Here is a 16,816-nt window from a genome sequence, read left to right as displayed (position 1 = left end):
TTATTGAACAGTGTAATCCTTTTTTTATATGTACTTTGAGAAACCTGGTGCTGATTGCTCATTTTTGCAAATTTTATGGAACTTAGAAGCTGAAAAGTAGCTTTCAGATCATAATTTAATTCATACTATAGTTGCTACTATCTATTGAGTGCCTCTTCTTAGTCATGTTGTCCCAAAACTTTATTTTGTTCTATGAACAATACTACAAGGGAGTGATTCTTCTTAAAAAAAAAACACACGAAGTTCAGGGAAGTTAAGTGATTTGCCCAAGATCACACAATAAGTAAGTGATAGTCAAGATTTGACTCTAGGTTTTTGAGGTTTTCCTGAAACTTACAATTTCTTGCCCACAGAGAAATCAAAGAATTTTTAATTTTGAAAATTTAATAGATAAAAAGAATAAACCAATAAAGGGCATGACAATAAGTTGTGCACTACAGGCACTACAGGGTCTCTTAAGTTAGCTGATTTTACCCTTCTGCAATAGTGGGCTTATTCCATTCACCCTTCTCTGCTCTTTCAATTTTTATATCTAAGTTGATTCTGAACCTATGATGATATCTCAGGTGTCTCCTTTGCTACTGCCAAATGCAGCCATGAAGCCCGGCTTGTCTGGCTTAGTGGTTGAACTTCAACCTATGAATCAGGAGGTCACAGTTGGATTCCTGGTCAGGGCATATGGCTGGGTTGCAGGCTCAATCCCTGATCTTAAGGATAGGGCCACCGATCAATGATTCTCTCTCATCATTGATATTTTTTATCTCTCTCTCTCCCTTTCCCTGTGAAATCAATAAAAATATATTTTAAAAATAAAAATAAATAAAGTAGTAGGATTCATTCCTACAGTTATTCCAGAGTTAACATTATATCTGGTAACCTGTTTTGTTTGTTTGTTTTGTTTTTCAGAACCTAAGATGTCAGCTGTTAATGTATTAAGGTCTGAGTACTCCAGGCATTGGATGATTTTTTTCATATGATATTCTATTCACAAATTCTTTCTGGAGAATTAATAAAAAAGAATATGCTATTTTGAAGTATCTTTGTAATTCTAACTCTTAGTGATTATTTGTTTATATGGCTCACTAGTATCACTTTATATTCTTCAAAATATCATTTTTCTTAGCCACAGATGCAGACATAAGAGTATCGGTTCTGTTTACCCATTTCTTTCTGAGTATTTTATAACTTGAAGAAATCTCATCTTTCTAACGTCAGAAATTAGGGCTTAGAAACAAGCACAACTGCCTTCAGACAATGCAAAGATAATAAAGATTGTGAAGTAATAAAAAAATAGGGAGTTAATAGCCAGACAATCTACTGTGAGAATTATTCCCATAGGCTGTACAAGTTCCAAAATACCAACCAGAGCTTTGTCAGCAAGACAGAACGTTGATGAGAATCCTTCCATTTTTTCCATGCTCAATTCTATCTGGGAACCAGAATACCATCACCAGCCAGAAAATACATGTTTTCATTTTGCAAAAATATTGAGGGTCATTTTTCCCAATGCTTTTGTGCTTTTATCAGAGTATTATTTTTCCTTAGAAATTTAAATTTAAACTTTTCCTTCAAAATTGATATCGGTTAAAGCCCTTTCCTTTTTGTTTTAGAGATTACTTTTGTACAATTCACAACATCGGTCAAAATCAGGAGCACAAAGCAAGGCATAAAAGGCATAATTTGAATATCTGAGTTATGGTGTGACTGGATCACAATCACTATATAAAACATAAAATTTATACTTTCCTGAGGCTCAAAGGGTAAAGTCAGAGAAAACAGAACATCTGTGTGAGACAGTGTTATTTGTCTGGATTGACTATCTTCTTTTTCAATTCAAAATTGAAGCTTGTATTTCCCCAATCTGACTCAAATTGAGTAATGCCTACCCAGATAAGGTCTTCTTGAGAAAATGGTCCTCAGTCGCATGCCAAGGGATCATGTCATTTCTGAGAATTCCTGTTATATCTGTAATGTGCATAGAATTGTTGCTAGTCATAGAGTTTAATATTCTTATGGCTTAACCACTCCAAATCAAGCTGAACTTTTTATCAGAATAACACTCAATGCTTGAATGTATTCAATGATGGGGAGCTCAGTGACTGTAGCAGCTCAAGTGAATCATTTAGAAAATCAATTACAGAATTTTTGAAATTTTTACTGTATTATAAATGTGAAAGGAACATAAAATTAGATCAATGAGAATATTAAAGAGCTTGAAATTTGCAACCAGATGAATTGGGGTGAAATTCTTGCTTCACTATTTAATAATTCTATGATTTAGGTCAGTTAACTTGACTGAGCCTTCACTGCCTCAGCTATACAATAGGTATGGTAAACTCAGTCTCCCTGAGTTTTATGATTAACTAAGATGTTTACAAAATACCTAGAATAGTACCTTTCTGTCACAGGACTATTTTCTCTTATTCATAAGTAGAATAAATTACTTAGACAAAAATCAAAGAATGCAGACTATATATTTGTTTTCTACCCTAGCCTATCAAAGGATAATGAGTAGAATAATGTTATGTGATTGTTTCTTAGTTTTATTTTTAATTATTTCAAAAGCTAGAAACTATTGTGTAAAAATAAATTCATTGGTGCTTATACTTCATGTTATATTTTAGTTAGTTTTTTATTTTCATCACTTTGTTAAACATTAAATTCAACAACAATCTCTGTAGAGCTGAGCATTACAAACATCAGGATTATTATTATTTTTTTTGTCTTGCTTGCCAGATGATATAGAATCTCATCTTCTGCTCTCCAGACCCACAAGAAGTGGGAAATAACATTATTTAAACAAAGTTCCTCATAATGGCCCTGGAGAGAATATTAAAAATATATATTCTGCCGAGACCTGTTTGGCTCAATGGATAGAGCGTGGGCTTGGGGACTGAAAGGTCCCGGGTTCCATTCCTGTCAAGGGCATGTACCTTGGTTGCCGGCATATCCCCAGTAGGGGGTGTGCAAGAGGCAGCTGATCGATGACCCTCTCTCATCGATGTTTCTAACTCTCTATCTCTCTCCCTTCCTCTCTGTACAAAATCAATAAAATATATTTAAAAAAAATAAATATATATATATATATATATATATATATATATATATATATATATATATTCTGGAGTGTATCACTGAATATATTATTGGAAAAACAAATAAAAAAAGAGAAAGAAACTGGGGAAGGAACAAAAGTATGTATAGCTGTTATTTGTACAATTTATTTGTGGCTTTATTTGTAACATATGCAAAAAAGTTCAAGGACTTAGGGACACTAATTTTATCATTTTTATAGATAGAAAACAGGTATTTTTAAGAAACTTAATGACTTGAAAACATAGCTTTTTTTCTAACTATAAGATCATTTTGTCACCAGAATGACATATGTTGTTTTTAGAGAAAAGAAAGTTAGATCTGACAAGATGTGATTAGTTAAAGCTAAGATCACATTTGTGTGATAAATTATATATAAAGTAACTCAATCTCTACCTTCCAATAACTATTCAGATGAATAGAGTATATATATGCATGTATCTGAGCTATTGTTAACTTACTTTTCTTAGAATATTCATTGTTGGAAATGTTGAACTCTAACTTATATATTTTGTATTCTATTTGTAATTCTCTATAGTAAAACAATTCTATTGTAAAAAAAAAATGTTCAAAGTATGAGCTCTAACCAATGAATTTTTCTAACCAATGAATTTTTCACAGAGTAAAAGTTGTTAGACATTTTGCTTCTTATAGTTAAAGCTATTCTGCAAAATTTTATCATCTTTTTTCTGTGAAAGAATATGCAGAAAACCAAAACTATAGAATCCAAGAACTCAGAACAAAGGGGGGGGGGGATTACAAGTAGGCCACATAATGATTTCTCTCATTTATCTGTGTTTCAAGAGATCTGAGTTTCCTGAGCCTTGAAGGGAGAAGAATCTCATTAATAGCCACTCTGACTTTTTGACTATCTCTCCTGTGTGGCAAATGGCAGGGCATCCCATGAGGGGGCAGTGGTCTTGGGAGCCTGATCTCCCATTCTTAGTCTTCCACGTACACTTAAAGAAGACTTCTGGTTAAAAGTATAAGAAATGTCATTCTCCAGTCCAAAATCTGGTGAATAGTCAGACTTGTGTTGGTCAGTTGATCAGTTATGTCTTGCAAATCCAAAGAGCAATAGCATTGATAGAATGTTTTTAAGCTAGCACTAGCACTTAAACTTAAAGTTACATATGACAAGAACTTATAATCTATTAATAAATGTTTGTATATTAGTTGTACAATTTTGTTAAAGAGAAATTTCTAAAGGGGAGATGTCTTACTATAAAAGAATTTAAATTTGGTAAGCATACTAGAAACCCTATAAAGAGATAATTTCATATATCATTTCCATAGTAACAAAGGATTGGCAATAACTGATTATCAAGTAAATTTCAGATCAAAAGGTAATTATTTTGGGGTCTCTTTTTCAGCATTATATAAGGTATCTCCAATTTATTACAGATTCAGCTTTTATCATTTATTAAGGCAAATGGCAAGAACAGATTGTCCTAGAGGAGAAAATGGATAAAGGAGAAACAAATGACATTTTAGCATAGCCGTGCATATGATTTATAAATTACACATAACTCTCAAGTAGTTTTTTCCCCCTCATTCAAATCATTATCCACTTCAAGTAATTACAGTAAGTCCTCACTTAACATCATTGATAGATTCTTGGAAACTGTGGCTTCAAGTGAAATGACATAGAACAAAACCAGTTTTACCATAGGCTAAAAGATATGAACAAGCATTAAGTTCCTAGGGCATATTTCTGGTCACAAAAACATCAACTTCTAAATAAAGATCCCAAATACTTTTAATATCAAACATTGAAATAAATATAACATGTACATACATTTAATAAAGATTAATAAAAACAAGATAATTATTTTTCAACTCACTCATTCAGGGTGCCTGGTGGCTGGAGCCTATTGTAGTTCAGGGAGCAAGGGTGGCCCACCCTGAACAGGACACCCTTCTATTGCAGGACAATTACACACACCTACAGTCACTCATTCTGGGACAATTCAGACACACAATTCACCTCACATGCAATCTTTGGGATGTGGAGCTGCAATCTGGGCAGCTCCCCTGCTGGAACACTCTGCTGGCTGCCCCCTTGGTCGGGTGTGGTGGGGGGCTCTGCCTCCAAGCTCAGTCGCTTGGAGGTCCTCACTTGCCCAGGTCCTCACTTGCCCAGATTCCCCAAGAAACCCATGCAGACATGGAGAGAATGTGTAAACTACAGTGACAGTGTCCACACCCAGGGAATCCATTTTTTTATCATTAACATTACAACATTGAACAAAATGACATTCATTGATTGAGAACTTGCTGTACTTTGAAAAACAAACAAACAAACAAACAAACATTTTTCCTTCTTCCCCGTTCACTGTAAATTATGTATTTGCACTCAAAGATTTTCTGGGAAAAGTCAACTTTAATCCTGAAGCGTTTCTAGAGAGCCATGTTGCATCTTTTAAAAAATATATGTATTTATTGATTTCAGAAAGGAAGGGAGAGGGAGAGAGAGATAGAAAAGTCAATGATGAGAGAAAATCACTGATTGGCTGCCTCCTGCATGTCACCTACTGGGAACCAAGCCCACAACCTGGGCACATGCTCTGACTGGGAATTGAACCTAGGACCCTTGAGTCCGCAGGCCCATGCTCTATCCACTGAGCCAAAACAGCTATGGCACCATGTTGCATCTTATACCACATAGACATAAACTCTTCAAAAATATAACAATCCAGTACCACTCCCTTTCCCATCCCCATCTTAATTGTTGATTTGGTAGCTGCACATTGGAAGCGTCAAAATGTATATTAAAAAGAAATTAGCATGTTTCACTCTCTTTCCTAGGAATAGAAAATTGCCTTTTCTTTAAGACTCTGAGAACTCCATGAATTCACAAGAACATAGGGAGTTTAGTTAAGGTAGACTGACTGCAAATAATCTTCTCAAGCATAAAGTGCAATTCATTTGAAATCTTTATTGAATATCTATTAATTATACATCAGGCTTTGAATACCAAGGTGAAAGGCATTGCCTTCCATCAAATGGCAAGGTCAACAACTTGTATGTCCTTCTAGCTATGACAGAGTCCAAAATTTTGGTATTCCTCATAATCTCTGAATTTATTGATAAAGCAGATGAGACTGTTATGATAAAAATCATTGCATAATGTATTGAATAGAAATGCCCTTGAATCACTAAATGCTTACTTTTAAACTTTACCAAATTTCTTGCTTTTCTGAAATACTGTAGGTGAAGGTGATAATGGTAGGCTTCCATGGCACATATTCAAGGAAATTAAGAAAATCAGAACATTGTCTTCCATCAAATGGCAAGGTCAACAATTTGTATGTCCTTCTGGAGATGACAGAATCCAAAACTTTGGTATTCCTCCAGAATACAGAGTCAAAATTTACCATGTGCCAGGCATATTTAGAAAGGACATTAACAGGAATTGTTCTATAAAATAAAAAATTAAATCATTTGAAAGGACCAGAAATGGAAATAACCAATGTAACCAAAATAAACAAATGAAAGAAGACACCAAAACAGTAAAAATCTTTTCAAATTTGATGACCCATTTATGAAAGCTTCAAGAAGGGTGACATAAAAAGGAAGAAAGCTTATGTTTTTTTCAGGGTGTGGACATATAGAGATGTGTGAGTACTTGGCTTCTAAGTGGAACTAAAGTAACAACTATCTTCTCCATTATATATATATGGATTCTCTCTCTCTCTCTCTCTCTCTCTCTCTCTCTCTCTCTCTCTCTATATATATATATATATATATATATATATATATATATATATATATATATATAGTGTCCGAGAAACAACTAAAAAAATCCCAACTTATTCTCAGAAAATAAAAGCTGCTTGCAATAATATCCTAAATATAAGCAGGTATGGTTTTACATCATTTTTCTTTTTTTACTGATATATACAAATGTGCCACAATATTTAAATGGGTCATTTGAAAAAATATTTTATGAGAGCTGAATCTTACCAAAATTATTTTCCTGAAAAGTGGGTTCCTTTATATTTTTTGGACTGTTGTAGTAGATCAAAACAGACTGGAGATCTATTTCTTAGAGCTGTTTAGCCCTGGGACTCCTACTTCAGTCTGACAGTGATGCCTTCTAATTGTTTATAGATGTCAAAACTTTACACCGTTTTTTGTTTGTTTGTTTGCTCTGATTTTTTTTCCTGACATGGTATTTAATTTGTGCTTTTGCTTAGTCCACTACCATTAAACAATTCTTGAGGGAATGTTGCATTTGAATTTGAGCATGGATTTCATTAGAACTTTGGTAGCCAGGATTTACCATTATTTTTTTTCAGTTTCATTGTGTTATCGCATAAGCAACCCACCACCCCAACCTGCTCCTCTTGGATAAAGGAACAAAGCCAGAAAAGCAGCCATCCCAAAACATTTGCTTTTCAGCATCCTACACTGAAATCATCTTTTGCTAGTCAATGTCCTTGTAAGTTATTTTTTTTTCTTTACAAAACTATTTAGGAAGGAAACAAATACATTTTCCCTGCTGTTGCTATTATGCTATTATTTGACTCATTTTCAGTTTATTCATCATTCATCTGGATCTGTGCCTGTTTATTTTCCAAAGGTTTAATATGGAAAATTATTTCTTTGGTCATATTGAATCTTAGCTCAATTTTTTTTCCTTTTCCATATCTAAGAAGCTTCATAACTATTTTCTTATTAATGCTCACAACACTCATAAATTATTTTTTTTTTAAAACATAACAGTTTCTAATGTAAGAAACAGATTAAAGCTAACTTTATTAAGTTACATTAGTTAACAAGTTAGGAGCTAGGAAAGAACAAAAATAAACAATTGTTAAAATCCTGGGTTTCCTGGTTCTCAATGCAATACACTAAAAATGTTCTAGCCCAGATGGTGTTGCTCAGTGGTTGAATGTCAACCTATAAATCCGGAGGTCACAGTTCAATTCCCAGTTTGGGCACATGCCTGCAAGTAGGGGGGCATGCAGGAGGCAGCCAATCAATTATCTTTCTTATTGATGTCTCTCTCTCTCTCTCCCTTTCTTCCTCTCTGAAATCAATAAAGTGTGTATATATATATATATATATATATATATATATATATATATATATATATAATGTTTTTCTATGACTATATAAGGCAGGTTACTGTAATATAGTCATCATTTATGAACACAAAACAGTTTGGGGATGCTGGAAGAGACTGTAAACTGGAACCAACTCCTACTGCCAGGGTAAAGTGGAGTTGTTGGGACACTGCTGGCAGGATCAGCAAGTAATCAGCAAGGATAAGGTCCTTTCTCTCTCCTCCAAACTTACAGTCTTCCTCTAGCTCCCCAATTAGCCAAGCTCCATAGGAAGCCAGTTAGCAAAGGGATATGTGGTTTTCAGAGTCCCAGAGTCAGGATCACAGAGCAGTGTGTGCATTTGGACCTGAGAGCTCACTTTGTGGATACTTAGTATCCATACCCACCCTTCTACACATATTTAGTTTCCATACAACAAAGCCCTATGTTTTTCTCCTTTCTCCAAATAAAGATGCTTCTCCCCCGCCTGGCAGGCAGACATGGCTCAGTGGTTGAGCATTAACCTATGGACCAGGAGGTCACCATTTCATTCCCTGTCATGGCGCATGCCTGGGTTGCAGCTTGATCCCATTTGTGGGATGTGCAGGAGGCAGCCGATCAATGATTCTCTCTCATCACTGATGTTTCTTTTTCTCTCTCTTCCCTTCATCTATGAAATCAATAAAAAATATATTTTTAAGAGAAGATGCTTCTCCCTTTCCCCCAAAGCAAAGTCCCTACAGCTACTATGTCCATCTCTAGCTGATATTAAATGCTCTTTTAAGTCCACCTAAACATTATATAATCTAAAGAGTAAGTTTCAAAGTTAACTGCTAGCACAATCTTGATATAAAATAAAAAGGGAAAGAGAGGAGGAAGGAAGAAAATAAATTGTATATGTGATATGTTGTGTACATATGCATATCATATATAAAATATTATATTTATAATATATAATAAGTACTATGTAATGTATTTTTGTGTGTGTATATATATACACACAAGCAAGGGAGGAAATAGGCATAGTTGCTCCAGTATTTTTTTTCTTTCATGAGGCTATAATAATATTAAAACTACCCTCTTCCATTTCCCCTTTAGTGTTTCCTTTGCATTAAGTGAGGACTCAACTAGTCATTTTTTTTTTCTATTACAGTGATCCAAACCTTCGTTCTCAAAGCCTTTGAATGCTCAGTACTTCTCCTTCCAGTTTTTTTGCATTAGTTTTCCATTAACAGTATCTGTTGGCCAAGAAAGTTTTAAGAATCAGCATGGCAGTACTAAGAAGGCAGTTCCAAACATAATCCTCCTTTTTACTTACATTGTGTAGCAGCAACCCAAATTTTCTTTGCTAATTAGGATTAATAGTCTGAGATTGAAAAACCATAGGTGGCAGGTGACTTCATTAGCATATTGTTCAATAACATCATAGTTTATTAAATTAGGACTGATGCCAGCCTTCCAGATCTCTTTGCCATGTTGACCATAAGAGGCAACATGGGCTGTATCTTGAAGAATGGCACAGTTGAAAGACCCATAGGCAGTAGCACACATTGTTCTGGGAAGCCTGGTGAAAAATGTGGAAAACTGAGCAAATTAATTTTGGTCAGAGTTTTATTTTTTTAAGATATGTTTTTATTGATTTCAAAGAGGAAGGAAGGGGGAGAGAGAAATAGAAACATCTATTTCGATGGGAGAGAATCATTGGTCGGTTACCTCCTGCACGCCCCATACTAGAGATCAAACCCACAACCTGAGCATGTGCCCTGCCTAGGAATGGAGCCATGCAGGTCAGGCAGTTATAGTTGTTTTTTTAATTAAAATTTAAAGTAATTGTAATTATTTTCAAAATTGCATTCACCTTATATTTGTGATAGTAAAAAAAAATCAATGATATGTCTAGTTGATTATGGCACAACAGACAGATTTGACAATTCAATGATGGATTAATTTAGGTGAACTCATTGACCTAAGTTAAATACCTTTGACCCAGACAAACTTTCCAAACCTTCCTTTTTTTTCCCCCTTTACAGGCTTCACATAGTGTCTTGTGTTTTTCTCATCTTTATTATTTCTGTCATCCATTGTAGCCCTTAGGGGTCTTCTTCACTGTAAGAGTGGCCCCAGCTCTAGCTGCTTTTGCTCAGTGGATAGAGCATCAGCCTGTGGACTGAAGGGTTCCGGGTTTGATTCTAGCCAAGGGCACATGCCTAGGTTGCTGGCTTGATTCCCAGTGGGGGGTGTGAAGAAGGCAGCTCATCAATGATTCTCTCTAATCATTGATGTTTCTATCTCTCCATCCCTCTCCCTTTCTCTCTAAAATCAATAAAAATATAAAAAAGAGTGGCTGCAGAGTAATATTTAGCAGTTTCTCTATTTGTCCCCCAAATATTCTTCTTAATTAAAATGATTTCCTATTAATCACTATGAGGAAAAAAGATTGTGGAGAACAGAAATACCATTATCTGTCTCAACCATTCACCAAATTATTTTTTAACATTTACTTTGTGCCAGGAACTATGCTAAACACTAATATTTTAGCAGTAGAATTAAATAGCCCCTGCCCTAATGGAGATTATGGTTTTAAGAAATCATGTGATGGTGGCTATCTAGATCTCAGGCATCTTTCAGTTTTTGTAATCATTGTCCTTTTTATATAAATTCTTACTCTCTTACTAGAATAGGACAGTATCTGTATTTTAAAAAAATCACCCCAACCCAATTTGATATTAAGAGATGATCTGAAATAAAATTGTTTCAGCAAAACTGCAACTTATGTTATTGGACACTTGCCTTATCTTTTTAGACTCTGGTCCAAAGTAGATTCAGGCCTGTGCCATCATTATACATGGGAAATTTGGCTATAATTTTGAGTTTGTAGATATTTCTCTCTCTTCTAGGATCATTTTCACAATCTCCAAGTATGTTCTTCTTTGCCACGTAAAGTTTACCTTTATGCTTAAGACAAATGGCTTCCAGCCTATCTTCATTTCTTTCAACTCTTCTGGGAAGACTCCAAATCCAAGAAGTCTTACTCTTTCCTATTTCTGGCCTCTGGTCTGAATTAAGAATTTTCTTGGAAGAAAAAACAAAAACAAAAACATTAACCATATTTTGCCGAGACCAGTATGACTCAGTGGATAGAGTGTTGGCCTGCAGTCTGGAAGGTCCCAGGTTCGATTGTGGTCAAGAGCATGTACCTTGGTTGCAGACACATCCCCAGTGGGGGGGGTGCAGAAGGCAGCTGATTGATATTTCTCTTTCATCGATGTTTCTAACACTCTATCCTTCTCCCTTCCTCTCAGTAAAAAAAAATCAATAAAATATACTAAAAAACAAACAAACATTAACCATATTTTAAGATCGGTCCTGTATTCAAGCAAATTGTGATGTTTTTCAACTATAGTTATAGTTTACTGAACTTTCATTTGTGAGCATGATCTCTATCTGCCTCTCATTCATTAATAATCATGGAATTTCTTTGTGTCAGACACTATTTTAGGTGGTTTTCATATATAATTCCACCTAATCCTCATAACAACCTTTGAAGAAGGCAATTTAATTATCTCCATTTTATAGAAGAGGGAATTTAGGTCTAGAGAAGATGAGGTGGGTTATTCAAAGCCACATTGAAGCTGTGTGATCCTAGTGGTTGGTGTATTCTTTATTTTTAATGTTTTTATTGATTTGAGAGAGAAAATAAGGTAGAGAAAGAGAGAAACATAGATCCACTGTGTCATGCATGCACCCTATTGGTGATCAAGTCCACAACCTATGCATGTACCCTGAGCAGGAATGGAACCCTTGACCTCTTGGTGCATGGGACAATGTTCAACCAACTAAGCCACACCATCCAGGGCCTGGTTGGTGTATTTTTTTAAGGTCTTGCACTTAATATCTTTTTAAGATATTCCATAGCTGTAATATATGGGTTCCTGATAAAATTTGACTGGATGGAAGAACAATGTGACATAACAGTGCATGTGCAAATAGATTTCATTAATGAAACAGTATTTATAATAGAGAAGGTGATAATTTGTTCTACTCTCTGTTGGAAATTATATATTTGAAGTAGTATATTCTATTCATAGTATCATATTTCTCAAGTAATATTAAATCTAGAAAGTATCCAGGAAGAAACCTGTAGGTTTGGGAACCATGTCAGGTGAGAAACCATTGAAGGGACTGATAGCATTTTACCTGTGAAATGGGAAACTTAGCTGTCTTGAGTCACTTAGAGAAATACCTTATAGAAAATAAATTAAACTGCTAGACATTTACAGAGGGCATAACTATGCACACATAGTAAATGCATAGTAGAAAAAGAGATACTTGAACTCACATTAAGGTAGAGTGTTATGATTAGAATGTCCAAAAGTGGAATAGGCTCTGCAGCAGCATGGAAGTTGCCTATTTCTTACAGAATTCAATTAGCTGAATCACTTTTGGAGAATGCTGAAAAAGAGATTCAATTAATCATGTCCAATGAAATTCATTGATACATGAAAAATAACTAGCATATTGGCATGCAACAAGTGTTACTGTTCAGGTCCATTATTTCCAAAAAGTAGATTTTACACCTTACCCATTTTCATATTTACTTACTACCTGAACCTTTCCTTCTTTTTGGCTAAACCTGACCATTTCTTATAATAATTTTTTTTTCTGTACCTCTAGTTATTTGCCTCTATTGCTCCCTTTGTCCAGAATCCTAACCTAGTCCCATCCATGCCTACAGATGTCCTAGAAAAATATTTCAATCTACATATCAAATGCCATCTCCTCAACAAAGCCCATAATTAAGCTTAGCAACCAACTATAGGCCTGTTGCACGAAGATTCATGCAAGAATAGACCTTCCTTCCCCTGGCTTTGCTCTGGGCTGCCCAGGCGCCTGCAAGTCCTCCCTCCAGGCTACCCGGGAGCCTGCTAGTCTGTGCTCCCAGCTGAAGCACTGCTCCTGTAGCTCTCTCTGTCCCTCGCATCCCCCTACCCCCTTGTAGCAGGCATCCCACCCTGCCTGGCCACTCTAGGCCTATGTATGCAAATTAACCCACCAGTTTTGTTGGATTAATTTGCATACTCATTCGTGATTGGCTGATGGGTGCCATGGAGGTATGATCAATTTCCATATTTCTTTTTTATTAGTGTAGATTGCGCTTCTTCAAAACAGTGTATTTCACTATCTTTTAGAGTCAATAAATCATACCTAACATTCCTTCCATCAAATTGGAGACTTCATGGAATCACTGCCCATTTTTGTATTTAACTCCTAAATGAATTCACCTCACAAAGCAGGAAAAACCACTGTTTCTAAGATATCTTCTCATATTTATCAGTAAATTATGGTGATAACAGCGTCAGAATTTTAAATGATTTATGCTGTCCCTGAAAATAAATCCCTTTTTAATCCCATGGAAATTATTGTAGAAGGTTTCTGGTGGTAAATTCAAAGCACGTTAATAATCTTTTCTTTAAATAATATTTCATCGGCCAATATCATATAATCTTGCATGCAATTAAAAGTGTGATAGTGGTTGAGGAATCTTTGTTTCAGCATTTAAAATATATATATTTTGGCCCAGCTAGCATGTCTCAGTGATTTAGTGGTGACCTATGAACCAGACGGTCATAGTTCAACTCCAGGTCAAGGCACAAGCCTGGGTTGTGGATTTGATTCCCAGTGGAGGGGTTTGCAGTAAGCAGCCAACAATGATTCTTATTATTGATGTTTTTCTTTCCCTCTCCCATCCTCTCTGAAATCAATAAAAATATATATGGCTTACAATTTTTATTTAATGTCTGTGCTATTATTATATAATTTATTTCAAACTTATGCTAGTCATCAAGGCAACACCAGTTGAGAAAATTACCAAACATTCCAGGTAAGATAGCAAAGGTAAGACATGACATTACTATACTGGTATTTTCATTTGTATTTACCTATTTATTTAGGCTTTTTACGATTACAACTTAATTCAGCAGGTTTTTCACAATAATCAGCTCTGTAATAAAGCACAAAATATTTTATTTTTTGTATTTATAATAGGTTTCATTTCATTCTTTATTCTCCATTTTTATTTTTCCTTTATCTAAACTCTTATACATTAAATGTGTGGGGTTATCTAATCTCATTATATACCCTTGAAATTCCACAATTTTTGCAGAGTTTTCCCAGATTGCTTAAAGAAGAGCCAACCTTGTACTCTTCCAGCCCCTTTAGGTCATAAAGCTTTCTCCCATGTTTCATAATCTACCTAATGATGTACTTTTCTAAAATGTCACAGAGTGGTACTTTATTTGTGTTTCTCTCTCTCTCTTTCTCTATGTCTTGCTTTGATGCTTTGATTCCATTTTTTTTGTATTTTTAATTGTTTTTATTGCCTGATATAGGTTGCTAGGTTTCAAAAAACCAACAACAATCTGTGTGATTCAGTTGGTGGAAGTGATTGCAAAAAACTTTAGTGATGAATACATCCTTTTAAAAGGCAAACAGTAACTATGCTCCCTTCAATTTAATATCTGTTGGTAGATAGAACAGGTTTGCTTCATTGCACTGTAATAGATTTGGCTGAATTAATATTTGGTCTGTTATGACTTGTTTCTCTGTGTTTTCAAAAAAGAAAACAAAAATGTCTCCATAGATTTACTGCATTGTTTGTTTTATGGTTCAGTTAATATCAGGAAGCTTACACTTTAGTGGTATAGATATTATAACAGTGCTATAAAGTACTTAAAACCTGCCTTACAAGTTATTTTTGTAGTAAAAACCATATTCTGACCAAAGATTTATATATATAAGCAGGTAGTAAAGCATGTTATCTTTTAATAACTCTGCTCAGATATTAGACAAAGCTATGTTCAAAGTGTAATCTGATATGTAAACAATGTCATGACCACCATACTAATAGTTTCTGGTACAGGTGCAAGATGACTTTCACTAAACATGATCAGACAGTTGTGCACTTGAAAAGCATGTACCACGTAACTTTTAAATATACTTAGATGGTAAAATAAATCTAACACCTCAATTTGGGTATGTCTTTATAATCCACACCATGAAGGAAAACAAAATTTATAAAATGTTAATTTTCACATGTTCTGTTTGAAATTTGCTGGCACCTTCAATTTTCACTCTTTAAATACAGCTTTCTCCATCACAGCTGGTTGCCTGTGAATGAGAAATACTTAAATATACTGCTAAATTTTCTAATCGGAATTTTTAGAAACTCCACATTATGCATCTGCACATGTAATTTCAGTTAAATTATAAGACAGTATTGTAGTAATATATTTCCTTACTTTGCTAATTACTTTATTAGCTAATTAGTATTAAAACAAACTGCCAGAATACCTAATATGATTCTTTAACTGCTGCTTAGTGTTAAGGAGTAAAACTGCTACTACTGGTAATTCACTGAGAGATTTTTAAATGTTCTTGCCATATTAATAATAATTAAAAATGAATTGCAGTTAGATTCCTAAAGTCTTAGTGCATGGTGCTGGAATGGGCCTCACAACTTTTATGAGAATGAATGGCTAATATTTAACCTCCCTAACAAGTTACATGTGATGAATTTGATGAGCCTAGGACACAGTTAGGAAATTCTGAAGCAAGATCAGTAGGTCAGAGAGTATACTAAGGTAAACTCAAGGTCATGTTTTTTGTTGTTGTTGTTTGTTTGTTTGTTTGTTTTTTAGGTTTTTTATGTTATTATTTTTCTTTGTATACTTCCTATTATATCTAGCACAGTTCATTGCATGTAACAGGTAGTCAATTGTGATTTGCTCAATGAATTAATTGAACTATAAGAATTCAAGGTCTGTCCTGAGTTGGGATAGGGTATAATAGATAGTAATCACTTACTTTTTTTTTCTCTATCCCCTTGGGAAACATGAGGTTTGGGGTGGCTCACATCCATTTGTAAATAAGTCCAAAAACATGTCAACTGTGTATGAAGAATGGAGCCTCTCCATAAAAATCTATATTTAACTAGTGACAAAATATATAGAATGTTTTAAAAATGTAATTTGTTTGAGCAACAGACCCATATGTGTGTACTTATGCTTATTTATATATGCTTGTATTTATAATAAAAATATTAGTGTTGGAAACCTTTAACATATAGCTTAAAGAAACAAATATTCAAAACGTTCAACATCAGCTTCATTTTGACTTCCACATATTGAATTCCTCAGTCATCTTTCAGCTATATGGGTATCACAGTGTCTTCTTCCCTCAAAGCTATCATGTAACTGAAAATGAACTAATTTTGGAGTCATCTAAGATTGGGTTTTAATCTTGGCTATTCCTTCTACTTGCTGTGTGGACTTTTAGGTGTTTGATAGCCTCACCTATGAAATAATATAGAAATAGCATCTATACCACAGGCCTATGGTGATAATTAAGTGAAGCCATATATTTAAAGCACTTAGCACATTATAGTTTGTCAAGATATGCTAGTTTCCTTGCACCTGCTTACCACAAACTGTCTACATGTGCAGCTGGGAGAATTGTGTATTTGAACCCATGAAACTTTAGTTCAATAGCATTTTTGTTTTTTCCCCAAATCACTTTAAAATCTATTTACATTATTAAACACTTGAAGCAATTCTAGTATTCAAAATCTCTGTATTGTTTTCTTAAAAATTAAATTACAAATAAAATTATATATA

This window comes from Pipistrellus kuhlii, unplaced genomic scaffold (assembly GCF_014108245.1).
Source record: "Pipistrellus kuhlii isolate mPipKuh1 unplaced genomic scaffold, mPipKuh1.p scaffold_m20_p_19, whole genome shotgun sequence".
Taxonomy (NCBI): domain Eukaryota; kingdom Metazoa; phylum Chordata; class Mammalia; order Chiroptera; family Vespertilionidae; genus Pipistrellus; species Pipistrellus kuhlii.
This window is presented reverse-complemented; position numbering follows the sequence as displayed.